The sequence below is a fragment of the Triturus cristatus genome, chromosome 9 (assembly GCF_964204655.1).
Source record: "Triturus cristatus chromosome 9, aTriCri1.1, whole genome shotgun sequence".
In the NCBI taxonomy this organism is placed as follows: Eukaryota; Metazoa; Chordata; class Amphibia; order Caudata; family Salamandridae; genus Triturus; species Triturus cristatus.
Window position 1 is genome coordinate 395,177,125 of NC_140592.1, and position 18,658 is coordinate 395,195,782.

The 18,658-nt window shown below is 45.6% G+C and overlaps 1 protein-coding gene across 2 annotated transcripts in view; it reads left to right on the plus strand.

Annotated features, from left to right (window-relative positions):
* SLC8A2 (solute carrier family 8 member A2) overlaps positions 1–18,658 on the plus strand; it is a 627,882-nt gene that overhangs the window by 451,080 nt on the left and 158,144 nt on the right. The gene's annotated exons all lie outside the window — the stretch shown is intronic.

Sequence of the window (18,658 nt, forward strand, 5' to 3'; positions counted from 1 at the left end):
CAGTAATGCCCTTTTCATGAAACAGGGAGCTAATTAACCTCAGCACATGGGCTCTAGGATGGCAAAGGACGTTTGCAGACACAATAAAAAAGAGTATGCAGCGGATAAAAGAGAAACATCAAAGTTATGAAACTGTGAAATTTGAAGGTGGTACACATAGGGAGAAAAAGCCTGTCAAGTGTATTGGAAAAGATGGTGATTAGAAAGGCCTCGAGTCCTTACCTTATGGACCAGTCTCAAGTGAGGGCGAAGGCTGTTCTATAGAAAAGGCGTGAGGGATTGGATGGTCTCGCTTGCTTATTCTCCACTTTCATCTTCAGGGTCTCCAGCGTCCAAACGTTTATTAAGAGGGTGCTAAGTAGTTTTTGTTCAGTGAGGAATTCTGTTTTAATTAAGTAATGGCTTTGAAAACAGTGCAAAGAGCTTTGATTTTGATGCAGGCTTGGACTGGGAACCAATTAAGGTCATTGAGATGGGGGGTGTTTTAGTCCTATTTGTGTTTACCATTGTTCGGATGAGCAGCATCATGGAGGGTGACCTTTACAGGGGTCAGTGTGGCTTCAGGGATCCTGGGTATGTGGGCATTGTCTGCTTCACTGTGGGAGAGAATGAGGGCCTACACTGGGGGGCTGTGAGTCAGGAGACTGTGAGTTGGAAACAAAACTTCAATGCTTCTAAGAAGGCTGGTCTTCTACCAGGTGATGTGAACTTTCTTTGAGCATTTTCTTTGGAGGTGAGGGGTGGATTAATTTAACAATCCAATGACTTGGCTGAAGCGTCAAGAGTATGGGAGGAGCAGCTACATTTCATTGTATTGAGACAGTCTTCTATTTAGGGCTGAAGCCTGCACCCTTTATGAGGACAAACTAATATTTGGCAGGGATGCACTTTAAACAGACCGCTGAAATTGTTGGTGAATTTCACATGCCAACAAGATCTTAGGAAACATAAGAGGATCACTGGTGTTAAAATGCAATTTGTAGTTGAGTTCATCCATTACAATGGCAAAGGACGCTGTGCGGTGCCATGAAATACCATTTATACGAGGGTGAAGCCTTGAGGACTCCCGTTCTTAAATGACAGGTGATGGTATTTCATGAAGTGCCTTTAAATATATTGTCTACTTGTGAGGATGGTGCAGAATGAGTTGAGACCTACATTGGAGAAGATTGGATAGGAGGCAAGGGTATGAAGACCACTTTATGCATCTTTTAAAGCAGCACTGAATGGATACCTCCTGATAGCATTGTGGCGAGTATAAGCGATATGGAAATGTTTTGGCATATAGTCAAATGAAAATATGCCAAAGTGGCAGTTTGCTAAAGCACATGTCATTTGAGATTCAGAAGATTGCCATATCCCCACCCACTGCCCGCAGCCACTTTTTTGACTTCTGTCTCTATCAACCCCCACTTGCTTTTTGGATGGAATTTTTTTTCTTGGTTAATTGTTATTTAGTGTAAACTTCATATTTGAGGTGTCCATACCTTTGCATGCCCTCAAATCATAGCATGGTATGTTAGAGGTCCCTGTGGAAAAGGTACAGTTAAAAACGTGCTTATGTCTGGCATTTGCTCTCAATATATTCCTCTGTTATGGTACATAGTCTCCATTTTTGAGAAATGCCCAGGTCTTCCACAGAGGAGGTCTTTTGCAAGCCTGGATAATTCAGCCATGATATTCTGTATAACTTGATAACCAACACATTTACATCAATATTTATTAACCACTGGGTTAACCACTAACATTGGGTTACATAGTAGCATGCTACCCACCATAAAGCCCTTCAATGCCTCATCTGGTAGTAATTCTGTATTAATTCAATTACAAAGCAATTCAGTAAAATTCAACAGGTGCATAATTGAGCATCCTCAGAAAATACATACCATGATGTTCAGTGGAAGCATAAGTCTATCTAAAAGAGACATCTAGCCACAGATTCCTTACTTTGGAATTATCCCCAGATGTAAGACAGGATCCTGAAATCTTTTGTGAGCAGTACCACTGTGCACTGGTAGGTGGCATATTTCGGCTCTGCATGGCAGCATCAGTGTCATCGGCGCCAGAAGTGACATGTCCGGTGTCTATTTAGGCACCACCCCAGTGCGCTGATGCCAGTGCTTTTCTTTCTGCATCTGTCAGCGCCGATCTGGAGAGAAATACCCCCATGCAATTTTTGACTGACCTTTTTTGATTTTTGTCAAAGTCTTTTTTGAGGGATCTTCTCCTGGTGTGGCATGGATGTTCACTAGGAAGGCCAGCTTCAAGCCCTGTGGCACCTGTCATCGGCAGATGTTGGTGAAGGGACTTGCATCTTGTTTGCCTATGGTTCCTTGAGTGTGACCACGACGCCAAGACCTGTACCAATTGCCTCGCCATGCACACCAAGGCCTTGAGGGAGCAGTCCCTTAAGATCCTTGCTGCTCAACGTGTAACACCACGACAGTCTCAATCTCAGCCTAGAGGAAGGTCCTGGGATCGGTCACTGAGACCAAAATCCTTAAGGGTACTCAAAGTCGTCCAGACGTTCGAGTAAGTCCCACAAGAAAAAGAAGAACAAGAACTTAAAGAGGTTTTCTGCTTTGCCCCATCTATTGTGGTCTTCAGACGAGATGAGGGAACATTGTCATTCGAGGTCAGGCTCCGTGGTTGAGTCTGCGCCTTGGCCAGCTCAACACCTCCCCGAGATTCCTGGAGCCACTGCGCCCTCATCCAACTTCAAGACTTTTATGAGGCCATGCACCTCATATTTGGATGGCCTAACACCGCCAGTGGGCCTTCAGGCCCTGCGGTTTCGGGGGGGGGGGCCCTACTGGTTCACTGCTGGCGGGTCCACCCCCTGGCACCAGTCGGGCACTTGGATCCCCTCTGGCAGCGCCATCCCCATTCTAATACCCAACTCTGACACCGAGCCAGAGGGCCATTGTCCTACACCGACTCCAGTGCCAACTGGAGCCATGCCTTCCAGGCCAGAGCCTGACCCCTATTCCTATGGGCTAGGACATGAAGAGGATTGGGAAGGGGTCACTGGACCCTGAAGAATACCAGTCCCTAGATCCCAACATGGACTGTTGTATAGACTTTGCAGAGGCCACTGGACTGGAATGCTCTGCCTTCATGTGTGGAGATGGAGTGGCAACAGCTGACAGCTTTCGACCTTCCGCCTGAAGTCTGCAATGTTATCTTGGCAGCCAGGTGTCCCTCCACCAAGATGGTATAGGCATGCTGTCGGGGAAAGTTTGTGGCATGGTGTTTTGATAAAAAGGTTGACCCTATTTATTCACCCCTGCCTCAGGCCCTATCCTTTATCTTTTCCCTTGCCCAGCAGAGCTCTGGTCTGGGAACTTTAAAGAGCTATTTTTCTGCCATCTCAGCCTTTATGGGGTTGCCTGATCAGCCATCCCTTTGAATTCCCTATTGTACATAGGTTCTTGAAAGGTTTGCAATATTTCCTCCTTCACCCTTCATCATGCTTCAGTGAGACCTTAATCTACTTTTACCCTCCGCCACATCCCTATAAAGAATGAGGAGCGACTTCCCCGACTGAACACAAAAGAGCGTTGTCATTCTACCTTGAACTTGACTGCACAAGAGAATTTCGGGTGGACGACCAACTCTTTATGGGGTATGTCAGAGTGAAGAAGGTAAAGGCTGTGCAGAAACAGACCATCTCCTGAGGGATCGGTCTCTGCATTAAGATCTGCTACACATTGGTCAAAAATCAACCCCCTTTGGGGTTTGTGTGCTCATTCCGCCAGAGCTAAGGCTGAGACCACTGTATTGGCATGCAGAGTTACAGTCCTAGATATTTGCTGGGCAGCAAAGTGGGCTTCTCTTCACACATTCACAAAGCACTACTGCCTGCACATTCAGGTCCATTGGGGCTAGCACTTTGCTAGCTCGGTCCTGCGGGACTTTTTAAGTTTGCAGACCCACCTCCGTGGAGGTATTGCTTGGGTATTTATTATAAGGTAAAGAATCTGCAGCTAGTAGTCGCTATTAGATGAACAAGTTACTTACCTTACGGTAACATCTTATTTAGTAGAGACTCTATCTAACCACAGATTCCTTACCAACCCACCCACCCTCCCCACTCTACAAAATTCTAGGGACAGGGCAGGCCAGGGCCCTAGTTTTCCACTCCAGAGGCAGTGTTCTTTATGGCTCTGTGCTCCTGATGTGGAAAGTCATGAAAAAAAACTCACATCAGCGCACTGGGGTGGTGCCTATATAGGCACCACACACATCACTTCTGGCACGAATGACGCCAAAGATGCCACATGGAGCTGAACAATGCCACCTATCAGCACGCAAGGGTACTGCTCACAAAAAAATTCCAGAGCCAGTCTGATGCCTGGGGATAATTCTAAGGTAAGGAATCTGCAGCTAGATAAAGTCTCTACCAGATAAGGTATTCCCGAAGGTAAGTAGCTTGTTCTTTTCACAAAAACATAAAAATGAAGCCTTATTTTCTTGTCTTGCCATCAGGGATCTGCAGCAGAAAAGTATGACCTTTCTGGAGAAGCCAAGTTGTTTTTGCTATGTTCGTGTTACTTTACACATGCATATATGTCAAAACAATAAAATTAGATCCCCTTAAAGTCCAGTCAAGTATTACTGAGTGTGATGTGACAAATATGAAATAGGGGCCTGCCAGTGATTTGTGTACTTCAAAAGAGTTCCTTTATTGAAGTCCTGGCTAGTTCTCATTAACCTAGATAGTATTTCTATGTGCTTTTTGATAGACTTTCCAAATTCCTGAGGTTAATTTGTCTCAGGGCAGGGGTACATGTCGACAACATGACATCTACATCCTGTAATATGCATATCAAAGATGAAAACAGCCCATTCGTATTCCCTGCTAATACCAGTATGAGCCACATCCTGTACCTTGCTCTGCCTATTGAACATGCTCGCCTTTGAAGGTGGAGGTAAAGGACAGAGGGCATGGCTTATTTTATTTTTCTCCCTCTGATCTGGTGAAGGCAATTATGCCTCACTTCAAAGGAATATGAAACCATTGCAGCCTGAGGATTCCCTAAGGGGGGTCTGAGAAGGATTGTCAGTCCTTTTCACACGCTACAATTCCCTTTGGTGCTTGTAACCCTACAGTTCATATTAGAAGTGCAGCATTCAGACCACAGAACTTTGCAGGATAGGTTGAAGTGCCATGGTAGATCTTATATTAGCACAAAAACCTTGTATTCTAACATACATTCATGGTATGTAAACTCATTAGTTTCTAGAATGCCCGACTCACAGCAGCGGCTGTTATTTGGAGGTGGGGTGGGGGGGGCGAGTCGCGGGAGGAGGGGGAGGGAATTAAAAGCATTTTTAAATCACACTTACCTGTCTGCCACCCGCCGCCGCCTTCTCATAGTCCTCTTCCTTGTTCCCAGGGCAGGAAGCAGAATGCACACAGCTCCCAGCCTCCCGATAGCCAATCAAAACGCTGCAATGCAGCGTTGTTATTGGTCTGAGCACCATGGATCGGCACTCAGCCAGTGAATGGGAGGCTGAGCATGTTCTTCATGCAGGTTGTAATGTGGCCTAGATGGAGGACGTGCAAAGTGTGCATGAATGTTTGACCGCCCCCAGAGGGCTGGCCAAACATTCATGCGCACTTTAGGGAGTGCAAACCACTCCTCCCCTCCCTGTTCTGTCAGCAGAGCAGCCCCGCCCCATCCCACCCGCAAAGCTGCCTAGTGACACTGCTTGAAAGCAGTGGGGCAACGCTCATCCGCCTTAACCGATGAACCCCCACTGACAGCTCATGGTCCACAGGGTTGAAACATTAACATACAGTCAGTTTGTAGATTGGTTGGAATTGTGAACACATAGCTAAAGTAAAACATTCAACAGCATTTCCATCTTGGGACCCTGCTATAAAGTTGTGCCTATGTGTTGCAAAGGTGTGTGGGTGAGACTAGTATTGGCTTCTTCAAATCTTCCTAAGAAAACGGCTGGGACCTCAACTAGTGAAGTGAGTATCAGAAACAACACTCACTAATATTTTATCACAAAATCAAATTCCAGTCTCTTGTGTTACACTTTCAATCTGCAACCACAGCCATAGCACCCTACTACTTAGACTGGCATCAGGGTGGGTGAGGGTGGGCAAAGGTGCTCAAACAATCACAGAAGCATCAAGACGAGACTTTAAAGGTGTAACTTTATAATAAAATTAAAGTATATTTGAGATTATATATTTGTCATGGCCAAATAAGAAAATTGAATTCAATCAAATTCTGCATAGCCAGACAAGAATAGAACAAGGTACAGCCGCCACATATTCCTTAATAGAGGAAGGTCCTCAAGCATATATATTAAAAGCACTTGCACTTTGGTTGATTACAGTTGCATAGTTTTATGCTCCAACGTAGAATTTAAGGGCTAGATTCTAATTGAAAGATCTGCACCCAGAGGCCTATGATCTTTCATGGGTGTATATTTACGACTTTCTAAAATTCACAAACAATTACACAAGTTCTATTGAAATCCTACGAAAGTGGCTGGTGTGCAGACGTGCTCCTGGCAAACATTTGTGAATTTCATGGTTGCATACACAAATATGAGTGCTTATTTGCTCATAATAAAAACTGCTGAGAAAATGCACTTGATATTTTTTTCTCCACAGGGAAATTATTTATGAGCTATTGGGGAACTCCTTCCTCTAAACTCCCAACAATTTTGTGGCATTCCAATCCCCTCTCACGCTGGAAGGGGATTTACCCCTGATGGGAAACAACCTTTACAACGCGGTCATTATACCGCGATACCTTTACAATGCGGTCGTTACATCGACCGCGTTGTTAGTACGCAATGCATTTACATCGCAAGTCTTTACAACGACTTCCACTAGGGGCGCTGAGGTATTGGAAATTAATTCCAACACCTTCCCTACTGTTGCGCAAACTGGAGTAGGAATAGTAAATAATACTATTCCTAAGTCCAGCTCGCTCCCTAGTGGAAGACGTTGTAAAGACTTGCGATGTAAATGCATTGCGTACTAACAACGCGTCGTTGTAACGACCGCATTGTAATAGCACGTAATGTAATACATCGCGCAGTAAAGTGCTATTTTCACCCCTGACATTGTCCGAAGTACATTTTCAGCTTTTTCCAGAGTAGGAGTAGGTCAGAAAGAGATGTGTGGGGGACAACAACTTCACTGGGTAATTCAGGCATGGAAATCCAACTCCTATCCCCCAGCTCACCCCACCTCGCCCCCTCCCCGCGCATCCCCACCTGTAATAAAGATTTGTATAAGTAAATTCTTTTAAGAATACAAAACCAACTTTGGAAATCAAAAAGTGATTTTGTGCTCATAAAAAAGGCTAGTGGCTTTTTTAAGCCAAACATTCGCACATAACTAACTTTTAAAATCGGGCCTTAAGTGTTAATCAAGTTATGGGACCAGGGCCCATATGTACTAATGCATTTTCCCATAGACACCGATTTAGAAAAACTCTTTAATACATCAGACCCCGAATTTGCTGCCACTTATGCGAGCCAGAAAGCCATTGCGATCAGGAACGTGTTGTCCACTTCACAGTGCATAACAGTTCGCATTTCAAAAATGAACATTGACCTTGCAGTGAGTGAGCTCTGGGGATGGCCAAAACACAATGATGGGTTATGATGCGTTGTGTGCAAGATGCTTCACCTGTATTTATTATGGAAGAATTCCTGAGTTTGTTTTTCCCTTGCAGATCCTCTCATCTGTGGCAAAGTGGAACACTTCAAGCGAAAAATATGTCGCCTGCAGTATAGTTTTTATATGTTTTCAGATTTACTGGCTGAGGGTGGACTAGTACAGCTTTGTTGTTGGAGCGCTGTACAGATAAGACCAGGGGGCATATTAATATGGGGAGTTGTGTCGCTATTGCACCAGCCGCGGCCGCTGCAGGTAAGAGCGGTGGGGCCGGCTGGGGGAAGGGAATTCTGAGAAACGACTGAAAGGGAAAGTTTTATAAATAATACATTTTCCCTCGTGGTCATCTCTCGAACCCTCCCCCCCGCTGGCCCCACTGACCCACCGCTCTTACCTGCAGCAGCCGCGGCTGTATTGCCCCACACAAGGTGGTGCAAGGGTGACGCAAGCCCAAAATGCAATTTATGAAGCCACGCATGGCTACCTTGTGTGGTCCTGAGTGGCTTCATAAATCAAACTTTTAGTACATTGACAGGAACCATCATGGCAGCGGTTCCTGCCAAGATGTCTGATGAGCTGGCGGGCATTCCTAGATTTGGAAGAAGGATACTCCTTCAGGCCGGTGTAGTTTTTAGGTCTCGCCTGACCCAGCGCATGCGCTGGTCTGGCGAGACTTATTGAGAGGGCTCCAAAAAGTGCTACCAGGCCAGCCTGGAGCTACAGTGCATGTGCGCGCGCGCGCGCGCCGCGCTTTACCGCGATTACTTTCACTTCAGCGGCCGCTTTGATGTTTGATCGTGATCGCGATCACTTTTACTTTCACGGCCGCTTTGCATAGCCAATAGGTCTCGTTTTTGGGACCTTATAAGTATTTAGTTATGCAACTGTTGCATGGCTAAACACTTATAAGGTCCCAAAGGCGAGACCTATTGGCTATGCCAATGCTTGTTTACTTTGCCACCCTGAAAAGACTCTCCTTAGCAGGCTAAATCGGCCTCATGGTTTTCTATGAATGCACTTTACATTTTGGGTTAACACGCTCCAACAAAATGTCGTATTTTCGTGAAGTAGCCTTCTTTAATGCAGCTGGAGTACACCCTGCACTACAGGGAGCTACTTCCATGAAACTGACAAGCAATCAGTAGCTCCCGAGATACCCGTTGGAGACCCCTGGTATAGACGGTAGTAAGGAGTTTTTGGTATTTAGGGAGAGGTAGTCCATCAGTATAGTGGGAATGTTTAGGGTTAAGGTTTGTAATTTAAAGTAGTATATTAAATGTATTTAAATTAAATTAACTTAAAAATAGGTGAAAGGTATTACTAATGTAGTAAAGAAAACTTATTCCAAATATTAAAATACCCTATTATATTTAAATTAAATTTAAATTACATTTTTACATTAAATATATCTTTTTTAATTTCACATTTCATGAATGATGTAATATGCGAGGTCACAGGCAGTGCAATGGGGGCACAAGTTATAGTTAGAGTATAACTTGTGATTTTCATTGTTTTTTGTTTATTAAATATTTGCTTTTATCTTATTTCAACACCTAAAATCTTATTACCATACCTAACTATGGTGTCACTTTCACCTTTTTTTCCCAGTGAATTCCTGTTTTTTTTCTTTTAAATCATATTCAAACTTGAGCCCAGTGCAGAGGATGGTGGGCTACAGATCCTGGCTGCAGGGCCTATAGCCAGGACATTTACCCAACTCTGCTGCAGCTGGCCAACACCCCACTGGGCACACCTTCAGGCCAGGCTCTACCCACCCCACTACAGATGCCCTGCCCCAATGCAAACCACATTTGAGTTCTGTCACCACTCTTTCTGTTATTAATCTAGGCTTAATCCTGGATAAAGACTTTTCTCTTGATCCTCAGAGGAGCAGACTGACATCTGCATTTTTTGTTTTTGGGGCTACAAAAGTAAAAAAGGCCATCCTAGCTACCATTCCCTCTCATTTGAATCATGGTAATGCATTTTATTTAGGCTTGCCAAATAGAGGCTCATCCAGAACTTTTCTGCCTATCTGGTGCTCGGTTTTGCACACTGTGATCATGTTTTGAAACTTCTTTCAAGGCTTCTCTGCCTGCCCATACACCAAAAAATCTTTTTCAAGTGCACGTGGATTTGCCACTGGGTCGATACATCCTTTGGGTCTGGTCTGTTGGGAAGTTGTCTACATAGATGGCAGTTTCAATGATTCAGTAAGTTTGCTGCAGTGGCCCATCCATAGCCTGAAACGGCCACAAGTTCTAGAATAATTTTCCTCCCAATCTTAGGACCCGATGACGACTTTGGCGCATTTGCGCCGGCTCTCCGCCAACACAGCTGCGCCAAAGCCGTGCAAGGACCGCCCGTCTTATTATGAGTTGAAATCGTGTAAGGTCCTTTGCCTTTCCAATGGCGGTGCCTGGAAAACAGGTACTGCAATGGGAACGGCAAAAAAGTTCCAGCCTGGTATGGAGGGTTATGTCCATGCCGTACTGGAACCTTGGGTGACTACAGACAGGGGGGGCACATGTTGTACCCCCCCTAAATATATTCCCATGGCGGGGGCCCTCTTTGTTCCTCCACCGCCAGCCTTTTCATGGCGGGCGGTGGCGGAACTCGTAATATGCTGAGCGGGACAGTCCCGCTCAGCATGTTGCATTGTGGTGACTGTTGCCTGGCACAGCTGGTGGTCGTCCGCTGCAACGACTTTTGAGGTCCACCACCGCCAGTCTGGCGGTCTTACGAATACCAGTGTCTTAATCAGCCCCATTGATTTTTGATGAATTATTTACCATTCTCAAAAAATTGGTTTTATTATTTTATGTTAGCCTCTAGACTTCTCTTTGTGATTTTTTTCTCTCTAGCGCTAGAATACCCTTCTGGACGACTGTTTTGTGCAATAGAAATCTGGTATTCATTCATTGTTTCTTCATTCATTCATTAGTAAGCACCACATGATATCTATTGTTGCAACTGCATAGTGATTTAATAATAAATCTGCAAATTGCTCAGACATAAACAGGCCAAGTGGTTTCAGGTGGGAACGTGCATGCATACTTACGTGTACGTGTGTGCACGTGTGGCAGTGCTCTTTAGTGTAAGCCTCCTCGCTGCGGGGCTCGGAGTGCGCTGGCCTAGGTGCGCGCGTGCAAATGATAAGACACCACACTTAAGTATAGTTGGGTGCCGACTACCCATACTCAGGCACGCCCCTTTTATTTATAGTTACGCACTCTGCCCACCATCGCTGGGAGCGCGTGGGTGCGACATATCCGGTCGTAGCCCAGACAGAGCGCTAGACCACTCAATCATTACATACCATCCCAACTTAGTCCTTGTCCCTTTTCGTGGAAGCCCACCATCTCCTTATTTGCCATACACAGTCCTTCAGGCGGGAGATGGGTCTGTGGTTCCCCCTCAGTCTGTACCTGGGGTGATCACCTCGGATACCGATTCTGGAATCTGGTGGTTCAGGGGCCATTGACGTAGCTTCCCCGAAGCTTGGCATTGTTGGTCCTGCTTCTTGGCACGTTTCTCTGCGTGCCGTATGGCTTGTTGCCGGCATGGTGCTCATGGGGACTTCCTCTTGCTCTGTACCGTTGCTTTCTCCGGGGTCCTGGACACTGTCGACTTGCATGTTAGAAAGAGGTGGAGGTACTCTTTTAAACCAGGAGATGTTTTGGGTCACGTTCTCTCCACCTTTCTCTACTGTTATCCTGCTCCCTTTTACACTGACCACCGTCCAGTGCCCCGGCTCGTACCTTGTTTGGAACTTTCCTCCTGGTCTCCGATCTTTCATTATCACTGTGTCCCCTCTTTGCATTTATCGGGGCGCCGCACTCCTGTTTCGGCTGGCGGTGACATTTTGTCTCTCTCTCCCCTCAAGGGTGTCTTCTTCACTATATGGAGGTGGGCTCCATCCTGGGCATATGGGAAGGGTGTCACGGCCGGCCCCATTGAAAATCAGCGTGCAGCGTGTGGTGCTTTGGGGGGTGCTTCTCTATTCTCGGAGGAATAGCGGGAGGTGTCGCTCAGGGTCCGCGGCCACTGTGGGGTGATACAGCGGTGACATATGCCGTGGTGCTGCATGAAGTCGTGGGATTTGTTCCCCTGAAACGGAGGCCCATTGTCGCTTTTGATTTCCTCTGGGCATCTGAACATTGCGAAGGTCTTCTCAAGCACTGGGGCGACCCGGGAGAATGCGGTGGAGCTGACGACTTCAACCAGGGGATATTTGGAGTAGCTGTCGATGATGACCACGGCCGCCTGGCCATCGGGAAAACTCCAGAAGTCGATGCTCACCTTCTCTCACGGGCCTTCCCGTGTTCTTCCCTCTGGACTGGTGCTGGTCTTTCCGAGACGCAGGTTAATTGGCAGGCTAGGCATCTTCTCATGGCCTGGGAACCGCACCTTTTCTCGCATCCGGGCCTTCATTTTTTCAACTCCTTGGTGTCCTCCGTGAGCCAGCTGAGTTGCCTGATGTTGCAGGGCCGCCAATTTGACAATTTGTGACCCTCTTAACAGAATCCCTCCTTGAATCACGCTTAGTTTGTTCCTGATCTTCCACATCTTCTTCATGAGGCACTCCCTCTCCAGTCCGGCCCAATCATTGGCCAATTGCAAGAACTGGTGCCTGTGTCCCCCTTGGACAGCTGCACGTACTTTGGTGATTACGGGATCATTTTCCGCCGCAGTGGCAACGTCCTCCAGCATCAGTACTTTTGGGCACGTTATGGCTGAGATTATGTTCAGGTGGGCTTCAAGCGCTTAGACATCTGCCTCCTCACTCTGGTCCTCATTGGGTGCCAGATGTCTTGATAGGAAGTCAGCGGGGTTTTTGGCCCCTGGCTGGTAGGCCACTTCCATTTCGTATTGCTGGAGTCCGATTGCCCATTGCTCGATCCTCGGGGGTGGGCGTGGTGCTGATCCCTTGAAGAGCAGCATAAATGGCTGGTGGTCGGTAAAAACCCTGAATGGCTGGTCGCAGACATACAAATAAAAGTGACGGCACGCCCAGCGGATAGCCAGGGCTTCCTCTCGATCTGGGCGTAACGCCTTTCCATGGGTGAAAGCGCATTGCTGGCATACGCCAGAGCCGCCCATCTTCATGGCTCCTGCTCCTGGGTCAGCACGGCCCTGAAGCCTACGGGGCTGGCGTCAACTAGTATCTCCGTCTGCTTGGCAGGGTCGAAATATACCAGGGTGGTGTGATCGAGCAGGGTGGTCTTAATCTTTTGGAATGCTGTTACTTCCAGGGTTCCTCACGTCCACATGGCATCTGCTGGGGTGAGGTTCCGGAGTGGTTCTGCAATGGTGACCAGGCCTGGGATGAATCGGCCACAGTACATGGCCATCCTGAGAAAGCTTCATACTTCATGTACGATCACAGGGGCTGGGGCGTCGTTGATCGCTTGGGACTTCCGTGGGTCCACTTGGATGCCTTCCTGGTTGAACAGGTATCCAAAAAACTCTATCTGTTTTTTGGAAAAAGAGGAACTTTTCCCGGTGTAGGGGGACACCATGGTCTTGCAGCCGCTTTAGTGTAGCCCTCAGATGGCGATAGTGCACGTCCGCAGTTTCTTAGTCAATGAGGATATCATCACTCACGTTCAGCACTCCTGGCAGGCCGGATAGAATCTCCCTCACAGTGTCCTGGAACACCTCGGCTGCAGACGATATTCCGAAATTGAGACGTTTATACCTTCTCAGTCCAAGGTGGATACTGAACGTGGTGATGTAGCGGCTTTCTTTGCCTAAGACTAGCTGATGCTAGCCTGCATTCAGTATGTCATTTAGGGGTATGTTCGGCTGCCTTAATATGAGCCCCTGCAGTACTTTGCGGCTGACTACCTGGATGAGTTGCCCGAATCTCCTCCGTGGCCCTTTAGTTGACGAGATGCCTGTTTGCCAGTTCCCTGAGTCTTGTGTGGAATGCGTCGAAGAACTCCCCTTCCCTTTGTCTGGCTTGTCGCAACTTGAATCTCTCGTAGTCTGAATTCAGTTGTGGGTCGAAATGCGCGTTAAGCGCAGCCACTGCTGCGTCGTAGTCGGTTGGGCCACCTGTGTTCGGGAGGTGTTTCAATAGCAGGTAGACCTCCTCCCCCGCATAGTGGAGTAGTAGCGACTGCCTGACCGCCCGTCCTTTTCCCTGGTGGCTATGAAATAATTTTCTAACCTCCCAGCCACGTTTTCCACCTTGGGGACGCCGTTGTGGGGTCAGCCGCTTTGCTGAATGGGGACAGCACGTCTGTGGGCGCAAGTTGCGTAGCGACTCGGACTGGTGCCAGGTTCCCATCGGGGTTGTCTCCCATCTTCCTTTGTTTCTTGGGGGTATCAACTGCTGGTGCTGGTCTGCACTATGCGCAGGAGTGCTGTTGTGCTTCATGAGTGTGTGTACCCCAAGGCTTGGCTCCTGCTGTCTAGTGAGGTCACAGGGTTAATCCTGGCTATGACTATCACCTCCACTTGCTTTTATCTTCCTCTGCTGTCTGTCTCCGGATTGCTGGGGTTTTATGGCCTTTCTTGCCTCCACAGCGTGTCTGGAGTGCCACGTGTTCAGGCTTGATTGTTTTTGGAGGTCCCTGCCCTCCTGCTTGCCTGTGACTGCAGGGGGGGGCTGGCACAGATACGCGGCCGCGCGCAAGCCTCCGGTGATAATGAGGGTCATGCCTTAAGGGCTCTGATGGGTATGTCCCTGGGGGCCGCCGCCATAGCCGCTTTCAAGTCGCACCTGCTGGTAGTGTGGGGCAGGGCTGTGTCTTTGCGCCTTGCTGACGTGGTGCGGGCCGCTGCCGAGGCTGCGTCAGGGCCGAACATGGTGCTGGCTGGTGCGCGACAGGCACGGGAGCGTGAGGTTAGCTCCCTCGTTGCCAATGTAAGCCCCCTCGCTGCGGGACTTGGAGCACGCTGGCCTATGCGTGCGCGTGCAAATGATGAGACACCACACTTTAGTATAGTTGGGTGCTGACTGCCCACCCATACTCGGGCACGCCCCTTTTATTTATAGTTGAGCGCTCCGCCCGTCTGTGGGAGATCATGGGTGCGACATATCCGGTTGTAGCCCGCACAGAACGCTAGACCACTCAATCATTAAATTTATTTCCAATGGCTGTGGACTCCAGGAAGGAAAGACATAATCTGAAGTAAGAATGTAGAATTGCTTGCCACGTGCCGTTCAGGGACAGTGGGTCCCAGCCTGCTTATATATTCCATGTTTCCCTTATGAGATTTTGGAGCACGCTTATCTATTGCTTTTTCCTTCTACTCTAGAAATTGCAATAATAAAAATGTACCGACAGAGATTGGAACAAGAAATTGAATTTGAAACTGGTGGTGTGGTGTTTGCAGATGAAATGTAAATCACGCTGCACAATGGCAGCCCTGATAGATTACCAGAGAAATACACATCAGGAACCCGGTAGAAACAGCGCCCGGCCAATCGACTTTCTTCTGGGGTGGCGTGAGACTGACAGGGCCTCCAGGAAATGTACTTGTAGCGGCGGGAGTGGAGGAGTGGAGCGCACGGTTTTCAGTTCCTCTAATCGTTTGAAAGAAACATCATGTCCTAAAAATATCATTCACGAAAATGCCACGCCGTTGGAGTAAATGATATAAAAGCTACACCTAATGGGACAATGTTTTATAAACAATATTTAGGACATGATATTTCTGTCAAATTATATTTTTGTGTGCGATATTATGACAAACAACCATTCCTGGGGCTAAAATGCCTTTGGCCGTTTTACCTAATCTGCACTGGGTATTGTTGCCATTCACTGGAAAATGACTGAAATATTCAGTATTAAGAACAGGCAATAATGAAAGACTTTCAAGAGAGGAAAAATAGCAATTTTCCACGATACTGTTCTGGTCAAGATTGAGTTGCTTTGGCAGAACTCTGTGAGGATCCCAGTACTAAAACAGCTGAGGTTTGAAGGGTAAAAAGAAGGAAAAAAATTCAAAAAGAACAGATGATGGTCAGAATGCTGAACAATACAAACATTCACCCCTAATCACAGACCTGAGTTTAATCCATCATTTATTTGCTCACCATGCCACCCCAGTTCAGATCCAGCCATTTGAAGAGATTAAAAGTGTGTCAACAATGCCATCAAAAAGTCCCATTATAAAATATAAGTTGCTGTCAAGCATTGGCAAAGTCAATAGGGCTCGACTTTGACTTTGCTAACGGAGACCTATTGACTTTGGTGATACTTTTAGTCAATGCTGTTCAGCATCGGCAAAAAGTAGAAAATGGTGATTCCCGATGGTGAACGTCATCTGCAAATAAAGAATAAACTTAGTGATATATGTGAGTGCATGTCTCGTCATTCATGCACATATACGTCATGACATTTCAGTGCCCCAGTGTGATGATGTGTACAAGTGAATGCGCCACAACACATGCACATGTACATGATGATGTGTACGCCATATTGTCTTTTTCTTCATTTATCATTCCAAGATAACGGACTCCCATCATGGAGCAGTACATTTCTTTAAATTAAATTGCCTGAAAGTGCATATTCAAAAAGGGGAGTCTTGGTAGCAAATCGCAGGTGCATTGATCTCCAAAGAAATTAAAAAATGTATAAAAAAAAAGAGCAAAGAGAGATGGCATAGCAACCCAGGAGGGGGGATGCCAAGTAAACTCCACCAGCAAGCTGTGGCAGCAGTAAGCATGGAAGGGCCTGGGACCAATGGATGGGTGAGGAAGAACTATTTAAAAAGCTGATTGAGATGGAGAAGGCTCTGGAAACAACAGAGGTGATATAGGGTTGGGAGAGCAAGGGGGAAGGCAGTAGAGCAAGTAATGTATACACTACCATGGAGTATTAAAACCAAAAGTAAAAAGTAATTCCTGAACGTAAGCAGTTGAAGGATATAAGTCATCCAGTCAAAAGGACGGTAAATAAGCTAAGTTCCAGGGGAGGGACAAATACAAGAAGTGTAAGGAAAGCTAAAAAAAAAAAATAAGTAAGCAAGGTTGATAGGACAGCCAACCAATGATAAGCAATCAGGTGAACCAAAGCTCAAGTTCTGGTATTGTCCAAAATGGGTCTTTCAACAACAGAAAGCTAATGATGTGAGCTGCATTGTCAATAGGCTATAACTAAAAAGGAAAGTACATACTAATTAGGTCAATCATAGAAAGCTCTTGGATTTTTCAAGGCAAACCTGAGGATGTTGGGAGTGATCTGCCAGACCTCTTTGCTGTTTTACCAATGAGCCCTAGATGACAGGAGTGAAGTACATGGGCAGTAAAGACAGTAAAATAGCAGATGCAAATTTCAAATGCTATTGAACTCAGCCATGGTGCATGTGTGCTCAAGGAAAATGCAGCATGGCTTTCTTGGAGTGGTGTCTAAGGGACTAACTTTTAAAATTCCATGAAGCACATCTAAAAAAATAACCTCTTAAAACACAAAGGGGTCACACCAAAGGACTCCAGCAATACAAAATTCGATACAAAAATTGCAAATTAATGAAGCAATAGACAAATATAAAGGATATCAAGCGAAACATTTCAAAGTGGCCAAGCATAACAACAAAATGCTGAGCAGGCAAAAAAATAAACGAGATGGGTGTAAAATGATATTTTCCGCTCATAAGTTCTCGGGTAGATGAACATGTGATTATTGTTTGCACATACGTTTTGGTCAGTTTTTTATAGTCTTGTATTAATGAAAGTAAGGCAAAACTGCAGACTGGGAAATGATTATTCCAGTGACCAGTTCTCGTCAATTGCTAATGAAAAAGACTAAGAGGAATATATGTGTATTTAAAATGACATCAGTAAACTAAGTTTCAAAGTCGAACATTGGCTCAAAAGGTAAATCTGGAGACTAAAATGGATGCAACTTTGAAAAAAACATAAAATGACAAATTAACTTACCGTCCACACACGTTTTAGTTTGGGGGGATCTGTAAAATGTAAAATGTATAATGTTTTATAGGATTTCATATGTAAATGTTGGGGAAACGTCTCAGTACACTTTGGAGAAAGCATCTCATATGCTGTATTTGACCCGCATACATGTGTGAATTCTAATGTGCTTATATATTTATAAGCGTATATAACTTTAGTGTACTTATCAACCAATAACTGCGTTGCTTGTACTTATTTCTGTCTATATGGCAATATAGAGAGACATATGTATATGAACAAGAACATTTGAAAAAGAGCAAAAACAAAAAAGTTTCATCATATTATCCACTCTTTTTTAATTTCCTGGCAGCAATAGGGGGCGCCCCAGTTTTAGATATGTACTCTGGGTTGACTCTTACCAGCACTACTGTACCAAGCACATTCACCCACATTTCTATCCAAGCGAACAGAGCAATGTTGAGTGCATGTTTATCAAACAGGAGCATGGATTCCTCTTCAATGAAGAACTGAAACCTCTCTTCCTCTATGAAACAAATAATGAGTGTAGTTGTCTTCACAATCCCCCCAAAAATAAATTTACAACTACTTTTGTATATTTATTATTCCATTATTTAAATATCAAGAAATATAATAAGCCCCATAGAAATCCCCAATAATTGGGATTAATTAATAACCTTTGCCACTTATATGATAATTGTATTAATTATCCTATAAGTGGCAAAGCTGCTATTTACTGTTCCATTCTCTAAACCCTCGTGTTAAAGCATTCTAATTGCACCTCTGTTAATAAAGAAAGGTCTTCGTTGAAAATCGCAACCCTTGTATTACGAATATAAAACAAGAAAGACATTTTAAATGTTGTGCTACTATTTGGGTTAATCTCACCATTAACCCACTGTCTACATAATGTTTACTCACACATAGCTGTCTTTAAGGTGTGTGGATTGTCTTCAACATGAAAATAACACTCTTTTCATCAAGAATATGTGTACAATTTCTCTTTGTTTAAGTGAATAATGGCAGTCCTAACAGGGCACAGTATTCTAGCTTAATGTTTGATTAGAACTTGGTGCTAGAATACGTTTAAAAGCTCTTTAAGTATTATACATGGAGAC